We start from the raw sequence: 19,873 nt of genomic DNA, 5'->3' as shown, positions 1-19,873 counted from the left end.
CCTGCCCTCTCCCACTGGTCAGCAAGGTGTTTTGTTGTCTTGCTGCATTGCCTGAAAGCTTGACAAATGTGGGCCTAAACAATTTGCCCAGAATATTAGGGGACCAGATTTGCAATGCCCTAGCACCACCTTGCACCACATTAACATCATTATTTTATGCTAATTTGGCTCAATGAAGCAAAAATCACCACCTGATATTTACAAAGTGATGCAATGAATATGCCACATTATGCCTTCAAGGGGGATGTTCCGGCATTAGGAGACCTGCAAAAATGGCACAATGAAATCTAAAAGATTTCATTGTGCCATTTTTGGCTCAAAGCAAGCGTTAAAAGGACGCACCCATTGAAGTCAACGGGCCTCCTTGCAATTTGCTGCACTAGCGTCAACATTTTTGATGCTAGTGCAGCAAAGCACCACAATAGCATAAACAATGTTGGCACTATTGGCCTAATGTGTGCCATGGTGCGCCATATTGTAACATGGTGCACCCATGGTGTTGTTAGGTGGCGTTGCAGGGGGAGGCAGCAAGAAACCTGGTGCATCACTACTAATGTGCCAGATTCTTGTAAATCTGGACCAAGGTTTTGAGCCAACGCCAAGACTCAAACCTAGTCCCGCAGTCCCAAAGTCACCAGCACAGTCGTAATGCCATATCCTCTTCACAGTGCATGGAACACCACACAAGACATTATTTGCACTATTTGATATGTATTTCAAGTCACCTGAGATTCTGTAAATGAGAGCTGGAGTGTCAATGCATAAAAAAATTATTTTGCATCATATTTCATTATCGCAATAGGATAAACCAGCCTTACCTATAATTATTATTCTTCCCAGATCAAAATGAATTATTTCCTCCGGATCTCCGTTCAAAATCTGAACACCTACAAATTGGGATAGAAATACAATTCGTGCAAACGGCAGAGGCAATTTTGGGATATAGTAAGAAGTAAAGCTGTAATAGCAAACGTGGTACAATATATTGAAATGTGAATGAATGCATTTGCCGTCCATAAATATGTTGTGAAGAAAATGACCCTCTTGAAAGCTGACGCGCAAGTCAGGCAGACACGTAATATCCTGAGTTGGAAATATTTTGGCGTGCATGGGGGTGTGCGTGTGTGTATGTAGAGGGGGTGTGTGAGTACGTGTATGCATGCAGGGGTGTTGTGTGTATGGAACTGAGTGCGTGTATGTCTGTATGTTTGTATGGATGTGTGCGTGTATGTCTGAATGTGGGTGTGTGCGTATGACTGTGTGTGTGGTTGTTGGCATGTATGTTGATGTGTGTGCGGGTATGTGTGTTGGTGGTGCCTGCGTGCGTGTCGGGTGTGTATGTGTAATGTAATGTTGGGGGTAGGGGTGGGGAGGAGGGTCCTGCCACCTTTGGGGGTGGCAGTGGTAGTGGGTGGTGTAGGGTAAGGACTCGGGTGGGGGTGGGGGTTGTGGGAGACCCCTATCAGTGCCAGGGACGAATTCCCTGGCACTGATAGTGCTTACCACCATGGATTTCATGGCGGTTCCAAACCCCATGAAATCCATGGCGGTCAGCCGGGTCATTATACCGCCAGTGGTATTGTGACGGTCGCCGGACTGGAGACCCAGGTCTCCAGCCCAGCGGTCATCTCCGCCTTGGTGGTCGGGGCAGAGAAGTGGCGGATGACCATGGCGGTAACCGCCACGGTCATAATTTCAAAATTTGTACCGCCAGCCTATTGGCGGTAATACCGCCGCTTCTCCGCCGACCGCCAGGGTCGTAATGACTCCCTAAATAATAATACTTTCTGCCGAGCTATGTGACCAAAAAATTGAAATAAGATCAGTACTAACATAGGTTTGAAATTCAGGTATGATATGCTAAAGGACATGCACAAAGGGTCTAATTATGACACCTAACCTGTGAACTGACATATTCCCCTTTATGGAAAACTACCTCACTAATGCTATCATTCTGAATGTTCAAAATCCGTGGCATTTGTTAACCCCACAAATCGCTACTTTTGCAAAATTGATTTGCTAACGCTGTTTTAAGTATGGGTCACGTAGATCCAATTCCTTTTGCTTTCAATTGCAAGTAGAGATATTCAGGATCAGCTTCTGATTTTATGACAAGACCGGAGGCTCCTATTATGCGTTTCTTTTCTTGCTGTAATAAAATAGAAGCAAGTGAAAAAACTACAATTCCGATGAGCGCAGAAAAAAACAGCCAATGGGAAACAAGTTGTACTCCATTACATTAACCAATGAGTAACCATGTATACTATTATGACGTAACTGGACTGCGAACAGCCCTGTTTTCTTGCTGCTCGCAGCCAGTTAAGTTGTTTTTCTTATTTCTCTGGGTCAATAATGCATTTTGTGGTTTAAATGTCAATGTGTACTTGTTGGTTATCGCGCCTTATTTGTGTTGCTTTGTTATGTCAATAACCTCTTTTATTGCTCCCCAATCGGCGAGTTGCCCCTCCGTGCGCGCTCTGTGAGCTTAGAACCGTTTCAACCGTTCCTCATGCGTTGCACCGTTATTTTCAGCCCGCGCTTGAGGAACGAGTTGTTCTCTTCTGACTCGCTTGTCAGAAGCACCGACTGACGCGCTTTTTGTTCCCTCAAAGACTTCGTAGCCCTCGCTTACCGGACACATTCCCTCTCCGGCAGAGCCCTTCTAGTCAACGTCGCCTCTCACTAGGAAGTGTTGGTTCACGCCCAGGGGTGGAGCTGAGTGTTTATTCTCCTTTCTTAGTTAACCCTTAAACTCCTGGTTTTATACAAATATGGAATCAATGCAAGTAGATCCTGAGGATGTTTCTGCCATTAAACAGGATATAAATCTGTTTATTCAAAATTCTGTTCAGCAAGCTGTAAATACCTCTATAAATCAATTGTCAAAAAATGTGGAATCCTCAGTTTTACAAATGCTTAATACGTCCTTATCAGCCTAGTCTGCAGGGGAGTGCAGACAGCACCCTCCATCCATGTAAAAAAGTACACAAAAATCGGTGCTAAAGGTTTGTGAGGTTCCCTCTCCCATGGCAGAGGACGCGGTTCCTCAAAAGGCCCCAACTAAGGAGATTACAGTCACAGGAGGTACATCTCAAAAACGCAAGGCGAAAACCAAAAATATTATGTCTCCTTTAATTATTACCTCCATACTGGACACTGATGATGATGTCCCTGATGCGGATTCAGATGTTGATCCATCTGACCAAGATGATTGTGACTCTGCGCCTGTTCCCAAGAAACCTAAACTTTCTTCCTCTGAGGCCTTCAATCCCTCGCCGCTTCTTGATTGCAAAGGCATCTATGTTTGATCCTTCCTTTATATTACACCCCAATTCGACTGAATGGTACCCGGCCACTTTGGTGGGGGATTATGTATCGGCCAAATTATTTTGTCCTCTGGATAAACAAACTCGCTCCAAGCTCAAATCAGAATGTCCTCATCCCTCTCTGGCGCATTTTAAGTCCTCCACGACACCTACCATTGACCAACCTATCCTGACATTTTTCACCAAGTTTGGCAAGGATCCTAGAAAAGGTGTTGATAAAGTCTGGTCCTCTTGTCAGGACAAACTGTTGGACGTCATAGGCCCTCTCACTCGTATATTTGACTTGGCTGAGGCCGCCAGGATTGATGGATCCTCAATTGACCCTGAGAAACTCTCCTTATGGGTTCAATGGTCTGTCTGTCTTCTGGGGAACGCTAACGCCGCTATTTCTCAAGAAAGGCGCAAAGGTATTCTGCTCAAATTAGACCCTAAACTGGTGCACCTAGCCACAATTCAATCACAGGTTAAAACTGAGGGTTTTCTATTTGGTGATAACTTCATTAAAGAACTGGGCAAGTACGTAGCCACGTTTACCTCGCTGGGTAAGGCTCAACAATCTTTAAAGGAAATGTTTAGCCAGCGGGTTTTTGCCAGGGCCGGCAGAGGCAGGAGCCGCTTTGCCAGCCGCTCCTACTACAATCAAGGCTCCCGTGGAAATTACAACTCATCATACCAAGATTTCAGGCCACAGTTTTACCCGCAAAGGGCCAGAGGCTTTCGCACCAGAGGCTTCAGGAATGCAAGAAATACCAACCAAACAGGTAAATCCTTTTTCTTCTCACGTTTCCTGGGCGGTCGTCTTTATATACCATTCGAGGTTATACAATAGAATTTTATTCAACTCCAGTACAAGCCGTTGTTCCTCCTCTTCTTCGGTTCTCTACAGACATGTCCACTCTTATTTCCTCGGAAGTCCACACTCTTCTGCAGAAACGAGCCATTGCTCATACTCATCCAGACCCTTCAGGTTTCACCAGCTCCATCTTCTTGGTTCAAAAGAAGAACAAGAAAATGAAACCTGTTATCAATCTCAAGCACTTCAACCAATTTGTAGTTTACCGCCATTTCAAGATGGAAACCATCCTCCATCTCAGAGATTCTCTGCTTCAGAATGATTGTATGGTCCGTTTAGATTTACAGGATGCTTATTTGGTTGTCCCGATCCACCCAGAGCACAGGAAGTTTCTTCAATTTCAATGGCTCGACCAATTCTTTCACTTCACATCTCTACCTTTCGGTCTCTCTTCAGCCCCATGGTGTTTCACCAAACTCATGAAGCCAGTGGTGGTGCACCTCTGGGCTCAGGGGTTGAGACTCCTTATTTATCTGGATGATATTCTCATTATGAGTCAATCGCACAATTACTTACAACCCACCTCAACTTAACCTGTGTTCTTCTATCGAACCTCGGTTTCATCATCAACAAGGAGAAGTCTCTGCTTCTCCCTACCCAAAGTATAGAATTCTTAGGTTTTCTGAGAAATTCAGCTTCCGCCACTCTGCTACTTCCTTCTGCAAAAATAAAATCTATAAAGTTAGAGATTCTTCAAATTCTATGTCATTTATCCATTTCCCTGAGGACTCTTGCCCTTGTCGTCGGTCTTCTTTCCTCTTCGATACAGGCTTTATTCCCAGGTCCTTTGCATTACCGGGCTCTTCAGCGGCTAAAGATTCAACATCTGCGCAAAGGTCTTTCTTACGCAGATATTATTCATTTAGATCATGATTCTCTTACAGAACTGCAATGGTGGATAGACCATTTAGACGCCTGGAATGGAAGGACTATTTTTCCATCAGCCCCATATCTTGTATTAGAGTCAGATGCGAGCCTAACCGGCTGGGGGGCCCGTTGTGGGCCAATCTTGACTGGAGGTTCATGGTCGTTAGAGGAGTCCCAATTGCATATCAATTGTTTAGAGATGCTTGCAGGATCCTTTGCAATAATCAGAAACCTAGCAAAGAACAAGGTCTGCTGCACTATCCTTCTCAGGATGGACAATATTTCGGCGGTGCGATATATCAACCATCTCGGGGGTACAAAATCCAAACCTCTAGCAGAATTGGCAAAGAGTTTTTCGGAATTCTGCCTTACAAACCGAATTTCAGTTCATGCAGAGTATCTTCCGGGAACTCTCAACTCCATTGCCGATTAGCACTCATGTCATCTACACGACTGAAGCGATTGGAAGCTCCATCCCGCGATCTTTCATTTCCTACAAGACAAATGGGGGCCCTTGACGATCAGCTTGTTTGCGTCTCACCTCAACGCACAACTCCCTCTTTTTTACAGTTGGCGGCCGGATCCTTTGGCCCTGGCCTCCGATGCATTTCTTCAAGACTGGTCCAAGTCCCTTTCTTACGCTTTCCCCCCTATGTTATGATCAGCAGGGTTCTTGCTCAGGTTCGTCGCCAGCAAGCCACTTTAATTCTTATTGCTCCATTCTGGCAATCCCAGATTTGGATTCCAACTCTTCTGGAACTAGCCATAGATTTTCCTTTTCTCATCCTTTCTTTCCCAGACCTTCTTTTGGACCCTCTACAGCGCCCTCACAACCTCATTGTGAACAACCTTCTTTCCCTTTCAGCTTGAAAAATTTCGGGAATTCACAATTTTTCCCTCTCATTTTGTCACAAGCTTCGGAATATATCAGACAATCCTGGGCTCCTGGAACAAGGAAGGCCTATAAGTCAGCTTGGGCTTTATGGCACAGCTGGTGTCTGGGAAAACACATCGATCCCCTTTCAGTAGATGTCACTTTTATGGTAAATTTCCTTGCTGCTGATGCTAGCAAGGGTAAAGTCTTTCGTACTATTAATTTGTACAGGTCAGCCATTTCTTCTAATCACCAGTTCGGCAATGGAAAGCCGGTGGGTGAACACCTGCTTATTTGTCGCCTTTTAAAGAGAGTAAAGTTTTCTAATCCACTGCTTCCGAAATACAGTTTTTTATGGGATGTCAATACAGTTCTGAACTTCTTTCTTTCATGGCCCGACAATTCTTCTCTTACTCTGAAGATGTTGTCAGCCAAACTCACTATGTTTTTGTGTCTTGTCTCTATTAAGCGGATTTCTGATGTCAAAGCTTTAGATATTTCCTCTAGACAGTTTACTCCTTCAGGTGTGTTATTTACTGCATCTCGAAGAACAAAAACAAATCTACAATCTGTTTTTTATCCATACTTTCCGGATCATTCTAAATTATGTGTAGCACAATGTTTAAAAGTATACAAGCATATGACTGCTCATCTAAGAATGTCCTCAACTAATCAACTCCTAATTTCCTTCAAGAAGCCCTACAAGCCTGTGTCTTCCGCTACTTTGGCTCGCTGGGCTAAGTGGATTATGTCTCTGGCTGGGCTTGACTCCTCTAAATTTGGAGCCCATTCTTCCAGAGGGGCTATGGCATCCAAAGCCTTTTGGGCAGGTTCCCGCCTTGAGGACATTCTAAGATCCGCAGATTGGTCTAATGACAATGTATTTAGAGTCTTTTATTGTAAACCTGTGGATAATGTTTTTACAAATGCCATTCATTTACTTTGAACATGCATAATTGTCATAAAATGTAGATTTTCCTAGTTTTAATGAAGGAAAGTCTTAATTTTATTAAAGACACGGAGGCGAGTTTTATCCCACCCTTTTCTTGGTAACTAGTGTTTGTTTATATTTTTTCCCATCCCTCTAGTGGCATAATCGTCTGTTCAACCTGCTACCTAAGTCATCGCTCCATGGTGTGGATGCTCCATCAACGTCGAGTCTATCACCTTATCCACTTCTTTATTTGGCGGATCACCAGTGTGCTTCCCTCCACCGGCAGTTTCCTGGACTTATGAACTTTTGCTCTGAGTTGTTATCTTTTATTATGGCTATTCTCATTTTGGCTTCTATTTTCCCTTTATTTCGTGCCAGCTGAACTTTAAGCGCAAGAAAAGAGGGCTGTTCGCAGTCCAGTTAAGTCATAATAGTATACATGGTTACTCATTGGTTAATGTATTGGACTACAACTTGTTTCCCATTGGCTGTTTTTTTCTGCGCTCATGGGAATTGTAGTTTTTTCACTTGCTGCTATTTTATTAAAGCAAGAAAAGAAACGCATAATACTCGCATCTGTATCTTTAATAAAATTAAGACTTTCTGTCATTAAAACTAGGAAAATCTACATTTTCCCTGTTTTCTCATCCTCCCTTCATTTATGCTCACTGCATATTCTTACTTTACCTTATTTGCTCAATACCAGTAACTACTGGAAACCATCTTAAGCGCCCTAATTTGCCCCCGAATCATTCATTTTACACAGTTTGTATTTTCATATTCACAATTTTCAGAAAGATATACAACCACAAATAATGCATTTTTCTACCACTTCCCAACTATTTCATGTTGAACATTCACATATCAGCACTATATCATTAATTGCGGTGCTTTGCTTTCAGCTAAGATGGAGGCATGCTGGGAACAACAGCAGTCCACTTTGCACAAGTATGAGCAGAAGTTGGTACCCTTGCTTTGTAGATCCTTAAAGGTGCAGGAGCTGCAAAAGATATAGGTGGTCATTACAACCCTGGCGGTAAAAAAAATGGAATCATGACCGTGGCGGAAACTGCCAACATAGACAGCCACTTTAACACTCCGACCGCCATGGCGGTACAAACAAACACCGCAGCGGAAACCGCCAACAGACAGGCGGAAGACAATGTACCGCCCACACTATTACAACAGTCCAATCCGCCACCTTTTCCGGGGCGGATCCACCGCGAACAAAAACACAGCGGAAACAGGACTTGGAAGGGAAAACGCTCACCTCTACACACCCCACAAGGAACCAGGACGCCGTGGAACCGGAACTCCACATACACCCTGCCTTTGTCTCCCTGCTCCTCTACCAGGATCACGAACGCCAGCGGCGAAGACCACGGTGAGTACTGCACCTACAACACAGGGGAGGGTGGAGGGGGAGGGAAAAAAGAGTGACACACACATGCAACATGCAACACCCCCACCCCCACCCTCACCCACGACAACACACACACTAATACATCATGATACATTACAGTTACACCCTGCAACCCCCACGGGAGAATGCAAAGACAAAAGGAAATGATTTGAACGTTTGTAATCTATTAAAATCCAGTACTCAAAAATATATATATACACTATACACAAATATATACACCAAGAATACAAGTCCAAGGTATTAAAGTCCATGGACCACTGGGCCAGAAAATGCATGGGCGAGGCCCACACAAGATACCCGATCAAAACGGAGAGAACACTGCTGGGGCATCAGTTCGAAATACAACAGGCACCTCAGGGGGGAGGGAAGGGGGGGCACCTCAGCCGGATGAGTGCACGACGCAAAATCCACGATGGGGCTCCATGCCCATTGATGTATCCTGGGGAGTGCAAAGCCACAGTCTCACAAGTCTCTCAAGTGGGTGGTTTGCCCACTGCTTTATCCTGGGGAGTGCAAAGCCAAAGTCTCTCAATTCTCTCAAGTGGGTGGTTCGCCCACTGCTTTATCCTGGGGAGTGCAAAGCCACAGTCTCACAAGTCTCTACAGTGGGTGGTTTGCCCATTGCCTTTTCCTGGGGAGCGCAAAGCCACAGTCTCACAAGTCTCTACAGTGGGTGGTTTGCCCACTGCTTTATCCTGGGGAGTGCAAAGCCACAGTCTTTCAAGTAGGTGGTTTGCCCACTGCTTTATCCTGGGGAGTGCAAAGCCACAGTCTCACAAGTCTCTCAAGTGGGTGGTTTGCCCACTGCTGCATCCTGGGGAGTTCAAAGCCACAGTCTCACAAGTCTCTCAAGTGGGTGGTTTGCCCACTGCTTTATCCTGGGGAGTGCAAAGCCACAGTCTTACAAGTGGATAACAGTCTCCACTAGTTCGGGAGGGGGCTTTGTGCCCAGAGTGCTTGATCCTTCCAAGGACTGAGGTAGTGGATGCCTTTCTCCACTGGTTCTGGAGGGGGCTTGGTGCCCAGAGTGCTTCATCCTGCCAAGGACTGAGGTAGTGGATGGGATACTCCAGTGGTTCTGGAGGGGGCTTGGTGCCCAGAGTGCTTCATCCTGCTCCTGTCGGCCCCAGTAGCGTTGGAGCTTTTGGCACTCATTGGCCTGCGGTGCGGGTGGTGTCCTTGACAGCGGTGCTGTTGGCGACAGTATCCTTGCCAGTGGTGCTTGTGGCGGCGGGTTCTTGGTAGCGGTGCTGGTGGCAGCGGTGTCCTTGCCAGCAGTGCTGGTGGCGGCGGTGTCCTTGCCAGCAGTGCTTGTGGCGGCGGTGTCCTGTAAAGCGGTGCTTGTGATGGTGGTGTCCTTGGCAGCGGTGCTGGTGGCACCGGTGTCCTTGCCAGTGGTGCTTGTGGCGGCGTTGTCCTTGGCAGCGGTGCTTGTGGCAGTGGTGTCCTTGGCAGCGGTGCTAGTGGCGGGGGTGTCCTTGGCAGCGGTGCTGGTGGCAGCGGTGTCCTTGGCAGCGGTGCTGGTGGCGGCCTTGTCCGCCGTGCAGGTTTTCGGCGACTTGCCCCTTCCCCACCTTGGATGGGTGCGCATCTGTCTTCCCACTCCCAACTGTACTCCTGGGAGAGGCTTTGGTGGTAGATGTTTTGCCTTTCTCCCGCCGGGCACTGGCCACCTTTTTATGCTTTTGAGGTGGGGGACTGTCCGTGGTCTGGCTCCTTGGCACACTGGCTGCCCTGCTGCTTGGCGCAATCCAGAAGCCGGTTACTGCTGGCACCACTGTTCCCGCTGATGTTATGGCTGAGGTGCTGGGTTGGGACCTGGAAAGGTGGGCCCAAGTGGACTGAAGGGGTGGGGGAGGGGAGGGGAAGAGGTCAAGGTTGGACAGGAAAAGTTTTTTGGACACACTGGGACGGGTACATGGAGGGGGTTTGGGAGTGGAGGAAGAGGTAGTGGTTGTAGGAGGTGTACATTTGCTGACTTTGGGTGAAGGTGCATGGGCTGGAGGCTGTTGTTAGGTGGATGGCTGTTGGGTGGGTGTGTGGCTGCGTTTGTGTACCTTGGGAGGTGGGCTCACAGACACACTGGGAGAGGACACAGGGGATGTGTGAATGGTAGTGGGGGTGGTGAGTGCAAGTGAGCAGGGTGTGGTGATGGGTGTGCTGGTGATGGACGTAGTGAATGAAGATGTAGTGCATGCAGATTTGAGTGGAGACGAGACAGGGAGGGAGGAGGGAGATGTGGAGGAGGGGGACACAGTGGAGGCTGTGGATGTTGGCATGTGTGCATGGGTATGATGCTGTGCGAGTTCCTGTGGGATGTGTGGTACTTATGTTTGCCAGAGCTTCCCTTGTGTGTTGAGGTGTGTGCATGCTGGTCTGATGGTGTGCTTGGGGTAGGCTGAGGTACAGGGGTTTGGGTCTGGGTAGAGGAAGTTTGAGGGGGGAGGCTGGACACAGGGGCAATGGCTGCCATCAGTGCTGAGGCCAGAGTCTGAAAAGCTCGCTGTTGGGCTGCCTGACTAGAATGAATGCCCTCCAGGTATGCATTGGTCTGTTGCAACTGCCTCTCTACACCCTGGATGGCATTCAAAATGGTAGACTGCCCAACAGTGAGGGACCTGAGGAGGTCAATGGCCTCCTCATTGAGGGCAGCAGGGCTGACTGGGGCAGGGGCTGAGGTGCCTGGGGCGAAGGAGATGCCCACCCTCCTGGGTGAGTGGCCACGGGGCACACACTGAGGGGCTGCTGAGAGGGCAGTGCTGGTAGGGGGGGTGGCTGCTGTATCTGTAGATGCGGTGGGCACAGAGGGGCACTCCACCGCAAGGGAGCTCACATCAGAAGAGGAGTCCGTGTTGTTGGTCTCAGCTCCTGTCCCTTCCGTGGAGCTCCCCTTGCCCTCCATCCCACTGGTGGCTTCAGACTCCGTTGTTTCGCCCTCCAGGGCCAAGTGGGATGCAGCTCCCTCCTGCTCCGGTGCCACTGCTCCTCCGCCTGATGATGCTAATGCACACAAGAACAGGGAGACCACAAAAAGGGGGGGGGAGACAGAAGAAAGACATGTTGAGTGCATGCAATACCGCTACCGTTGGTGGACACTACAGACTCAGAAGCCCCCTGCACTATGCCGTGCACTTTGAGTTCCCTAATTAATCACAGGGACATGGGGTTCAAGGCCTATGCCCGATTGCTGCACACATGGAAGTCACAGGAGCTTAAAAGAAGGCGTGGATGGATAGGAAAGGAGGCTGTGGATGAGAAACGTGGTTGCCGTTTGGCTGTGAGGCGCGTTTCCCCCTCCCAACCCGGAGTTCGAGGCTTGCAGTCTGCGCCATGTCCATGCGGCATGGGACGCAGAGACGGGCAGAGAAGCCGCTGCCTATTCTCAGAATGCCGGCAAAGATTGTCTGTAAGCGGAGACAACCGCAGCAGCAACGGCAGCGGCTGCTGCGACTCCGCACCTTCTTTGAGCCAGAGAACTGCTGCGAGTAGGGCGGCTGGACCTCCGGCTGTGGATTTGATCCTCATGAGTGCAGGCCACCACAGCTCCTTAAAACCCGATCTCGGGCTGGGGCAAGAAACGCCGTAAGGAGGACGAGGCCCCTGCTGTGCTGCTTGATTTTTTCCGGCAAAACCAAGTAAGAGAAGGGGCAAGGGGAGTGAGATACTGGCTCTGGTCGGAGTCTTGGAGCATTGGACAGTAAATTAGGCGCCAGGATCCTAACGAAGGCTTTTTTGGTGGTATCGGCCTTAATCGAGCTACTCCTTATCTGACTAACAAGCAGGTAAAGCGAAACTAAACATATTCAATGGTACTATAAGTACACAACCGACTGCAACGTTAAAGAACTGAAATTGAAACCGAAAACTGGCTTTATTTTAAAGGAGATTAAGACATTAATTTAGTGAACCAAAGCAATCACTATTGTTCATTACCTGAAACTGATAATCACCTTCACGGCAGGGGTCTTCTTACTTGTGGGGGTACTCTAAAGAATCACCAAATTCTGCTGGAAAGGTTAATGGCCATAACGTAAAAAACAAGTTTTCGGGGGTCTCAATGTTGTTTGATATACAGGCTGGCGCAGTTAGGTACGCGCACACTCCCTCTCAGCCTGTAAGGAGTGTTATCAAACGGGTGATACACGACGTGATAGCGGCAGTGGCTGGACTAGCTGAAATTGTGAGAGCGCTACCTCATGCTCTGAAAATAAGTATGGCACCAAAAACTACTCAAAACTCTGGAGATATGAGTGATGGATCCAAAATGACACGTATAGGAAGAGATAAAGGTGACCTGGCTGGAGTAAACAGGCGCCCGCATCGACGACAGGCAAACCAATCGGGAAAAATATGTCTGGCCCAGGGAAAGACGCCAAGACCAGTGACAACGCCACCCCCCTGCTGGAGGTCAGGAGGAATGGCAAGAGTCAATCTACTATTATGTCTTTTCTGGCCGGGGGTGCACAAGAAAGCTGTTCTGTACACATGACCCTCCCCTCTGAAATCAATTAAAAGGTGGTAGAAATTATCCCCTCGGATACCTGCAGCGAGAAGACTCTTATTGAAAGTAACAAATCCCTTATAAAAGCTAGACAAGGTAGTCAAGACCTGTCAGGGGCCCTGGACAATAGTACTGTAATAAGAAAGAAGGAGAGGGGCACCCTCGCCGGAAAGGAACAGCCCCAAGCGCAGCGATCTGAGGACCAAACCAGGGTAGGAGTTGCGAGTGCTCCAAGTGCTACATCGGGTATCGAAGAATGGCAAAATGTGCCACCAAACCCAAAAGGGTGGGACAAGATAACTGAAAAAGATCTGAAAACCTCGGATTGGGCTAAAGACAGTAGCAATACATTCTACTCTCTGACAGAAGAATCAGACCTCAGCAGCGGGGAGCATAGCTTCAGTTAGCCTGGTAGCAGCGAAACCTCTGAGACTGGAAATAAATCATCAAGCAATGAACCCACAGTACGGCAGCTGCGGAAGTGTACAAAAGTACGGCCTGATCCGCAAGAGGGTCTTGAATTCCCAACATCTACTGGTAGCAGGACATTAAAGTGGGATTACTCTGGCATTAGACTAACAGACACGCCTACCATAAGCGGCCAGGAACTGGTCAATAACAATATGGAAGGAAGTACAGGAGGTCCTGCAAGCGGTATGTGTTTGGCTGGCGCCGACTCCGGGATGCTGCAGTCGATATACAACTCAATGAAAGAACTTCAAACAGAGACCAGGATTAAAAGTCGCTGAGCAAGGGTCGCTACAAAGCGACTGCAAGGAACAGTTCACAAGGTTGCAAAGTCATGCACTGAAATTGAAGCCAAACTGAGCTCGATGGACGAAAGGATAGGGGCAGTCGAAGAGGACGTGGAAGCCGTTAAACAACTGAGCTCTACGAAGGAAGACCAATTGAAGAATGTAATGTGGAAACTGGAAGACTTTGAGAATCGACAGAGAAGAAACAATCTACGCTTCTTGGGTATAGCCGAAGGGCTGGAAGAGAGTGACATTCGGGCCTACATGATTAAGCTTTTGCGGGGGGCCTTTCCGGAACTGGGTAATTGGGATTGGGATAACGAGGTCCAGCGTGTCCATAGGTTTCCGGCAACCCGGCGGGAGGGAGGTCAGTCGGCAGAATCCAAATACCCCAGAGCTATTTGGGTCTTTTTTGGCAACTTTTTGTTACAGCAGGCTATTTTTGATAAAGCTCGTCCTAATGCCCCACGCAGTGTGGAAGGAGATACATTCTTCACTCGCCAGATTTTTGCCACACAACCGTTGAACGGAGATGGCGGCTTCAACAACTCAGTAAACCGTTTTTGGACAAAGGGGGGGAGGCCTATCTGATGGCCCCTGCTCGACTCAAAACGAAAGTGAACGGGAAAGTAAGAGTATTCACTTCAGAAATCGAAGCAAAAGAATATCTGATTGGGCTTAAGTAATAGAGGTTAGAGACATGAAGATGATAAGTGAACTCGGGGGTGGGCGGGCGGCCCGCATCTACACGGCACCAACATTCAGGCCATCTGGGGTCTGATTGATCAACAGGATGGGAGGGGGCTGGCTGGGAGAGGGAGATCGCAACCAGCCCTGGGGGGGAGGGGGGATGGGAGTGGTGTGGGGAGGAGGGAGGGGATGAGAGAGGGGTTGGGGAGAAGGGCAGTGTACAGGGGAGGCGGGAAGAGGGAGGGGGAAAAAAACAAAATGGAAAGGAAGTGATAAAGGGAAGCAGGAGAAGTACAAGGATAGAGACAGGTGAGCAAATAGAGAAGGAAACTCAGGATCTCGCGCAGCTAGTTAGGAAGCAAAAGGGAGAAAAAAAAAATAATCAAAAATGACTAAACTTCGAATTGCCTTAATTAATATATGTGGACTAAATTACCCCCGTAAAAGAAGGAAAGTTGCCGAAGATTTAAAAACTCTTAAGACTGATATTTACTGCCTACAAGAGACACATGTGGAGTACAAAAACTCGAGAATTCTAGGGTCACTTGGTATGAGAATGATAGAGTGCTCAGAGCAAGATGTCAGAACTAAAGGGCTGGCAATATTGGATCGGAGTAACAAACTAAAATTCACTAGACAGAGGGCTGACAGGAATGGGAGATGGGTGATTGTAGAATGCTGCTACGGAAAAGGTAGCTTTACACTATGCTCTGTATATGGAGTAGTCACGGACGACCCAGCAGTATTGGACACTCTCGCTATGAAGCTAACAGGCTGGTCTCCCCCATATATTCTTCTTGGTGATCTCAATTTTAATGGCTCTTGGGATGGACTGCAGGATTTGTTAGCATCCACAACCAAAAAATATCAGGGTCGAAAGCCTCGGGTATTTAAGGCAATGGTTGGTATCCAGAAAGAGTTAGTATTGATTGATGCTTGGGTATCGTTATGCAATCCAGACCCTGGATATACTTACTATTCGGCCCCTCAGATGAATCTGGCGCGACTTGATTATTTCTTGACATCCCCCGAAATATTAACGCATGAAAGGATGGAACTATATCCGCAGATTATATCAGATCATAACCCATTAGTATTTGACTAGGAATTGGACTGGCTTGAGTATAAGGTTAGAAGGTGGACATTTGAAAGAGGGCTCCTTAAGGATCCTGAATACTGTGACTATATGAGAAATTGGATAGTTGAATTTTTGGGGTTCAACCAGGGGTCAGCACCAGTAGAGATAGTCTGGGATACTTTGAAAGCAGGAGTACAAGGGGAAACTCTGAGCTTCAGTTTTAAGAGACAGAAAAATTCCCAAAGCAGAATAAAAGATCTGCATATGAAGCTGAGGGATGCAGAAAGACAGTTGATCATAGCTATAGAAACGGGGAGGGCATAATTAGGGTCCAGGAGGAGGTCGCTATAGCGAAAGCAGCAATTAATGAGGTTACCGCACAAAGAATAGCGGAGAAATATCTGGCACAACGCTGGGAAGGGTATGAGTTCGGGGAAAGATATGGGCACCCGTTAGCTGTAAGGGCAAGTCAGAAAATAGCAGCTGGGGTCATTAGAGAGATTAGAGATTGGCAAGGACAAATAGTGAAAGATGCGGATGGAATCAGGAAGATGTTCCAGAGATACTATGTAGAACTATATAATGACACATCTGTATTTTCAGATACAGAAATGTTAGAATTCCTAAACTCTATCGAGATTGCAAGATTATCGGAGGAAGAACACCTGCATATGGAAGGTCAGATGGACACCCTAGAATTAGACAAGGCAGTGAGTGAACTTGCCACTGGGAAAGCCTCAGGCTTTAGATCCCTCTAGAGTTCTATAAAACCTTTAAAGTACTACTGCTCCCTCAGATGATGGAGTTATTTGTTCAGGTACAGAAAGGCGGGGAAATCCCGCTATCATGGGAAATGGCCAACATAGTAGTCTTTCTGAAGAAAGGGAAGGCCACACAAAGCCCCTCTTCATATTGGCCGATTACATTAATTAATAGTGATGTTAAAATATACTCAAAAATACTTGCCACCCGATTATCCTCGGTGATCAAGAAACTGATAATATCTATACAACATGGGTTCGTTCTGGGTAGAGATACTACAGACCATATTCAAAGAGTCGTCACGCTCTTCGATGCTACAGAAGTAGCAGAGGAGCCCATGGCTGTCGCATTATTAGATGCAGAGAAGGCATTTGATTGGGTAAACTGGAAATATCTATGGCAGGTAATGGAGCATTATGGCCTTCGGAAGAAATTCATCTTAGCGATAAGGGCTATATATAGGTCACCGGGAGTGAAAATACAATTAATGGGAGGGCAATCCGAGTGTATCCAGGTGAGGAGAGGTACCAGGCAGGGATGTCCATGCTCTCCGCTGCTGTTTGCTCTATATTTAGATCCCCTGCTTAGACAGCTAGAAGAGAACAGCAGGATCCAACTGGTGTCTAGGCATGGATGGGATACAAAAGTCCTAGCATATGCGGATGACATTGCCATCATAACCCCCAACCCAGATTCGGCACTAAAATAAGTTGAAGAGGTGACAAGGAAATTTGGTAGGTTTTCTGGATACCTGCTAAATAGAACCAAAACGCAATTATTGATTAATCAATACACGAACACTCAGGATAATCGGAGGGTCGATCATGCAGTGTATCTGGGTATAGATATAACACCAAGGGTAGGAGAGATTATCAATCTAAACTTAGATCCAATACTTGCGAAAGCCAAAAATGATATGTGCAGGTGGAATAATTTACACATGACTATAATAAGGAGATGCAACATGGTTAAAATGATCCTCCTCCCCAAACTGTTGTATATTTTTTGCGCTGTACCACTGAGTTTTACAAACCCTAGATTTGAGGAGATGGATCGGCTGGTCATGAGATTTATCTGGGCATATGGCAAATGTAGAAGATCGTGTAAGTTTATGTCTCTACTGCGGGAAAGGGGGGGGTGGTCCTTACCAAACATAAAACTGTACCAAATGGCAGCAGCTTTTCAGTACATGCGGCCACTATGGGGGGCTAAGAAAGGAGGGACTGAGGTAGAGGACTGTCCTAATATCTATGAGCTGCAGATAGGACCAGCAGCCAATGGCTGCCTGCTAACATTTCACGAGCCTGAATACTACAAGAAAGCTCGATTTAAGGTATTAGAGGCGGCTTATAAAAGCTGGCGATTATGGTGGAAAAAGAACGGACTTGGTAGATTCAATTATTATACTATAATAAAGAATAACCCATTGCTTCCCGAAATATTTAAGGATAACTATATGGTAAATTGGGCTTCCTTTGGTATAGAAAAGTTAGGGGATTTCTTCGACAATTTCGGGGTTAAGGCATTTAGGGATCTCCAAGAGCAGTATGGTTTAGAGCGAAGGGACTTTTTCAAATACCTATAGATACGAGACTTCTTGGGTAAAAAAACGGGGGGGCACAGAGATTCCACTGCTTAACGACATCTTGGCAAAATCCAATACAACAATTAGGTCAATCTACTCATTACTGATGGCAGAACAACCTGACGACCTGGAGAAGTATAGCGAGAGGTGGAAGGACAAGCTGGTCGATGGGAGCAGTAACTTTTCTAAGTCATTAGAACTTGAGAGATGGCATTCAATCTGTCCTAAAAGGGGTTCACCACCAGCATACATCGTCATTGGCTCCTGGGACCCATAGGGTCCAATGTTAACCAATGCAGGATTGTGCCGTGGTCTTTGACCGCCTACCGCGGCGGTGTACAATGCCAATGCAGTTACCTCATATCCCCTTATCCCACATTACAGGTCAGGCAGACGCCATTTCAGGGGGCCACATGGCATTCATTTTAAATGCGTCACACATATCTAGGCCTTGCATACACACTAATACAGGCACATAGCGGTTTAAAAAAATTGAGGAATAAAGTTGTGTTGGTTGACTCTCTGCTCGCTGTTCTCCTCCATAGAGCACATCCGCTGGGGCAGGTGAGGAGGTGGCGGCATCCTCCGGTGTACAGACCACTGGTAGACCTGTCGACAATGGAGGAGCGACATGTAATTGTCACCTACAGACCTGATCGTGCCACAATCCTGGAACTTTTTGCCCAGTTGGAGCCAGACCTGATGTCAGCTATCCGCCATCCCACAGGTATCCCCCCTCTAGTGCAGGTGCTGTCAGTACTCCATTAACTGGCAAGTGGGTCTTTTCATATGACAGTGGCCATAGCATCAGGGATGTCCCAGCCTATGTTCTCCAACATGTTGTCCAGAGTGTTGTCTGCCCTACTGAAACACATGCGCAGCTACGTCGTTTTCCCTCAGGTGGAGGATTTGCCAACAGTGAAAGGTGACGTCTATGCCCTGGGACATATCCCTAACATCATAGGTGCCATTGATGGGACACATGTGGCCTTGGTCCCCCCCCGCAGGAGTGAACAGGTGTACAGAAACCGGAAGAGTTACCATTCAATGAATGTGCAGATGGTGTGTTTGGCCGACCATTACATCTCCCATGTGAACGCTAAGTTTCCTGGCTCAGTGCATGACGCTTACATTTTGAGGAATAGCAGCATCCCTTATGTGATGGGGCAACTCCAGAGACACCGAGTGTGGCTGGTAGGTGAGGACATGGCCCCTATACAGTGTGACTAGGTGACTGGGGATGTCCCTAAGAGTTAGTGTGTGTCTAACAGCTTTCCCTCAACATTTGCAGGTGACTCTGGCTACCCCAACCTGTCATGGCTACTGACCCCAGTGAGGAATCCCAGGACAAGGGCAGAGGAACGCTACAATGAGGCCCATGGGCGAACTAGGATGGTTATAGAGAGGACCTTCGGCCTTCTGAAGGCCAGGTTCAGGATGCCTCCATCTGACAGGTGGTTCCCTATTCTACTCACCAAAGAAGGTGTGCCAGATCATCGTGGCCTGCTGTATGCTTCACAACTTGGCTTTGCGACAGGTGCCTTTTCTGCAGGAGGATGGTCCAGATGGAGGTGTTGTGGCAGCTGTGGAGCCTGTGGACAGTGAAGAAGAGGAAGCAGAAGAAGAGGACATCGACAACAGAAACACAGTGATCCAGCAATACTTCCAGAGAGACACAGGTAAGAAGACATCACTGCCTGCTACATCTGATATAATTGTTCTACCTCTCATCTGTCTGTCACTTTCACCCAGTCTATGGACCCTGAGTTGTCACTTTCCCTTTCAATTTCACAGATGTGAGTCCCACTGTGTAACATCTGCTTTGTTTCTGCATGGACTAGAAATGTGTGACATAGGTATGTTGACAATACAATGGATATAGCATTTTCACACAGTTATTGGAAATAAAAAAATTCGAAAGCACAGACTGACTCCAGATTGTTTTGTGCTTTAAGGGTGTTTATTTAAGTGCTAAATATTGGAGGGTGTTGTAAAATAGTCAGGGGGGATGGTGGAGGAATGTCCATGGTAGATTCCAGTCTATTAGTCTCACAGGTGCATTGTCCAAAGGGGCATGGGAAATGGAGCTGGGGCAGTTAATGGATGGACAGGGTGACAAAGTGGGACAGAAGGATGACATTCAGGGTGGTCTCATTTCTTGGCAGGGGTCTTGGCATTGTTCTCTGTCCTTCTCCTGGATCTCAGGGACCGCTTGCGGGGAGGTT

The sequence above is a fragment of the Pleurodeles waltl genome, chromosome 10 (assembly GCF_031143425.1).
Source record: "Pleurodeles waltl isolate 20211129_DDA chromosome 10, aPleWal1.hap1.20221129, whole genome shotgun sequence".
In the NCBI taxonomy this organism is placed as follows: domain Eukaryota; kingdom Metazoa; phylum Chordata; class Amphibia; order Caudata; family Salamandridae; genus Pleurodeles; species Pleurodeles waltl.
This window is presented reverse-complemented; position numbering follows the sequence as displayed.